We start from the raw sequence: 4,722 nt of genomic DNA, 5'->3' as shown, positions 1-4,722 counted from the left end.
ATATATATATATATATATATATATATATATATACACACGTGTTTATGTGCTTTGTCCTCCACCACCATTTGACAACAAATGTTGGTTTGTTTATGACCCCGTAACGTAGTAGTGAGGCAAAAACAGACGGACAGAAAAAGTACCAGGCTTAATAAAATAGCAAGTAAAGCGGTTGATTTGTTTGGCAAAAATTCTACAATGCGGTGCCCCAGCATGGCCACAGTCTAATGACTGAAAGAATATGAGTACATTGAACTTCATGTGTGGAGCAGAAAATATGTTTTGGATGTACCGTCTTCAAAGAAAAGCTGAGAGAACCTTTTTGCTGCACGATGACTGTCCGAAACGTCAGATTTTCCACTCTTCACCACAAGTTCATTGTATCCATTTTGTCAACTTTTTTTTTTTACTAAACATAAGTTTTGTTGACACAAATCCACACCAATCTTTTTGGAGTTATATACACACCCGTGTGCATGCAAATAGAGACACATATGTATATGTATAAGAGATATGTGTAGCCATAAATTAACCTTTAACATCCTGTTCTATGCCAAAAGCCCAGGTCCTTAATGATTCTGTTACTGCAGAAAAATAAATGATAGAAGCATTAGTTTTGTTCCTTAGATCAGAGTTCCTTACTTCCTCCAAAATGAATGTAAACAATGTCAGTATCATTTTTGTCATCTCATGCATTTCAGGACTGACTGAACAATACAATCTCATGCAATACTGTGTTGTACAAATAGTTAAGACTTTGAGTAATTCCTCGACTTGAACCTAGAACTAATTCTTAAACAGCTGACTTACTAACTACACAATACCAGTAATATTCTTAACTCCGTTTGAGAAAGAGGGAAACCAGAATTATGGAACTAAAAACAATATGGATCTTCGTTGTTGAAATACATTTATTTACCCCATTTTGTTATGACATGCTAGCATGGGTTGAATGCTTCTTTTCTTGAAATTCATAAATGTAAACTTTTATTATTATTATTATTTTTTCACATTTTACATCTGGCTAGGGTTAAACTGTCCCTGTTTCTTTCTTCTCACATCATCAGTTACAGACTGGTAGGGGTAGTGGCTGCGAAAGAGATGATGCTGTTGGCGATGGGTGGTAGTCGCAGGAAGCGTATTTTCTGGTATACAAGTCGAATGTTTCAGGTAAAAATTTACAGCTAAGATACTGTATTTTCTGGTATATAAGTCAAATTTTTCAGACAAAAATGTATAGCTAAGTGTGGTAGTCACAGGTACCACATTTTCTTATATACAAGTCAAATGTTTCAGGGGAAAATTTACAACTAAGTGTGGTAGCTACAAGTACTGTATTTTCTGGTATACAATTCGAATGTTTCAGACCAAAATGTACAGCAAAATAAAATAAATGATAATAATAATAATAAATAAACACCAAGAAAGACAGCTTTGTAGGGTCAAAGATTGCATGTGAAATGCAGCAGGATTTGGAAAGATAGGGACGATGTTTCAATGTTTACGTTGTACACTGGGTCAAATAGTATGCCAGAAAATACCGAAATTTTCAATTAGGGTATAGAATTGAGGTAAGCCATGTTGAAAGATGGCACCATAGCATCAAGTAGGGAACTTAATCAGTTGCTTGAGGGTCATACCACCATCTCTACCAACACCACCACCATCTCCTCCACTGTCACCATCCAGTCAACTTGGGTACCTTTGGAGTCCACTGTGTTACAAGCAGTTAACCCAAGTCTGGAGATAGGACTATTGTTCCTTTTTTTTTATCTTTCTTCAAGGGCTCTGCCTATAACCCTTCGTGGAAGCTCAAATATAAAGGATCATGGCTCATGTCCCCTTCTTCTTTGATTAACCCATTAAAAAAAAACAACAATAAATAAATAAAAATAAATTAAAAAATGTTCTGGTTTAGTGCCCAAAACGAGTGCTTGGGTTAAGATTTGAACTTGGTGATTCTTCACTAGTTGCTATTAAACAATAAACAACGGTACACATAGCAAATGATATGGATAGAAGATATTTTATTTGTTTCCTCGAAAACAATAACAGTATGTACACTTGAGTGTGTGTATATGTATGTGCCTGTTTGTATGTGTGCGTGTAATCTTCAATACTGTAATCACCATCATCATCACGTTGTTCTCCACTCACATCTTACCACCACCACCACCACCACTACTTACCATCACCACCACCACCACCATGTATTCGTATGTAAGTATATTCATTTATTATATAGCAATTACGAGCTCAGATTTATAAAGAAGGGGGGGGGGCAGTAAATATGATTATGTGACATCCATGCCTTTCCCAAAGCATGGATATTAAGAAATGAAAATGATGAAGAATTAAAATCGTGATTTAAGTTGCAGACTGTGTAGATTTGGATAGCATATCTCCAGAATACAATGTTTAGAATACGTAAGTCCTTTATAAATAATCAGTAGAAGTTAAAGAGTATACAAGGGTCGAGAGTTTCGTGCATTGGCACTTGTCAGTTTGATGCACGAAACTCTTGACTGTTGAGTTACTCTTTAACTTCTGCCAAATATAAATATAGAAAAGAAAAACGTATATATACTCATGTTTATTCAACCTGTTTTGACAACAGTAGGTTCTGGTGCTGGAAGCACACACATGTATATGCAGAAATATACACACAGGAACAGAAAGTAAGTGAGAGAGAGAGAGATTATTTGTTACTTGGACCTGGTTGACAAGAAGACTTTTCCCTCCCTTCACATGCATAAAGAGAAATATACTCTCACAGATAAACAGGGGGAGAGAGAGAGAGAGAGAGAGAGGAACAGGAGAATGAAGAGGATTGAGACATTATAGAATATGATTGACAAACACTTCTTTGCTCAGACATGTACAGAAATATGCTCACATGCATAAAGAGAGAGAGAGAGAGAGGGGAGGAGGAGGAGGAAGAGAGAGACATTACAATATATTTCAATGAACATGGTAGACATAAACACTTTTCCCTTTCCTCATATGCATAAAAACTGGCATTCCAACAGTTATGATAAGGGTTCCAGTTGATCCAACCAATGGAACACCCTGCTCATGAAATTAACGTGCAAGTGGCTGAGTACTCCACAGACACGTGTACCCTAATGTAGTCCTCAGGGAGATTCAGCATGACACAGAGTGTGACAAGGCTGGCCCTTTGAATTACAGGTACAACATCTCATTTTTGCCAGCTGAGTGGACTGGAGCAATGTAGAATAAAGTGCCTTGCTCAAGGATGCAATGTGCCACTGGGGATTGAACTCACAACCTTACAATTGTGAGCTGAATAACCTAACCCCAAATCCACGTCTTCATTATGCATAAAAAAATATGCTTACACACATCAAGAGAGGGAGGGAGGGAGATAGACATAATTGAATACAATTGACACGTTACCCCTGCTCATATACATAGGGAAAAAGGGAGAAGCATTGAAACGACTGATGTCAAATAGGTCAGCATCAAATCATCAACAATGAATGGGCAACACCGAAACAGCTGTACCAAAACATTTTGTACTATGTAGTAAGAAGTTAGCTTCCCAACCACACAGTATTAGGTTCAGTCCCACTGTGTGGTACTTCGGGCAAGTGTCTTCTACTATAGCCCCAGGCTAACTAAAGCCTTGCAAGTGACTTTGGTAGATGGAAAGTGAAAGAAAACCATTGTATGTATATATGTACATACATTTGCTCACTTGACAACTGGTGTTGGTTTGTTTACATCCTGGTAACTTAGTGTTTTGGCTAAAGAGACTGAAAGACTTAGCACCAGGCTTTAGAATAAGTACCAGGGTCAATTCATTTGACTAAAATCCCTCAAGGCAGTGCCCCAGCATGGCCACAGTCCAATAACTGAAACATAAAAGATATAGAGAATGTGAGCATGTGGTGCATATATGGATATTTAGTCTTATATTAGAATATCGGAGCTGTGCGGGGCACCAATGAACATGCAAAACTTACAAACAGGACCACACTACACAAACTTTCAGCAAGCTCACCCTCCATACAACCTTAACCAACTGAAGCAAGATAGCAAAGCCCTCAGTAATTTAAAAGTCCTCCTGCTGTTTAACGATACAGCACAGACATTATATTCCGCTGTTTACATTGTTTTCAAATTTTGGCACAAGGCCAGTAATTTGGGGAAAAGGGTCAATCAATTATATTGAATCCCAGTGCTCAACTGGTACTTATTTTATTGGCCCTGAAAGGATGAAAGACAAAGTCAACCCAGCCAGCATTTGAACTCAGAATGCAAAGATGGATGAAGTGCCGCTAAGCATTTCGCCCAGCATGTTAACGTTCCTACCTTAGCTAACCGTTATATATTGAAAAATTAAAAATCTACGTCTTAGTATTGGTCTTCTGTTATAATTCAGATCCTTTGTGAATGTTTTACACTGATTCACAACTAGGGCGTTCTATAAGAATATTAAATCTACCCCAATATTTCATGAAAGGATGTTGATAAAATAAATTTTATCAACACCCTTTCATCATAGACTAGCTTAGTCTCTCTTTTATTGTAATTCCATTCACATCTAGAATGCTTTATAACAAATATTAAATTTGTCTTCAGTATCTTCATGTGATATTATTCTGTCAACTTCAGTTTTAATCTTTTATTATATTTCTATCCATTCATATCTAGGATGGTTTGTAGAAATACAAAATCTACCCTAGTATTTCACTGCTA

Source organism: Octopus bimaculoides, chromosome 27 (assembly GCF_001194135.2).
Source record: "Octopus bimaculoides isolate UCB-OBI-ISO-001 chromosome 27, ASM119413v2, whole genome shotgun sequence".
In the NCBI taxonomy this organism is placed as follows: Eukaryota; Metazoa; Mollusca; class Cephalopoda; order Octopoda; family Octopodidae; genus Octopus; species Octopus bimaculoides.
The sequence above is the reverse complement of the archived record's forward strand: the minus strand, read 5'-3'. Positions refer to the sequence as shown.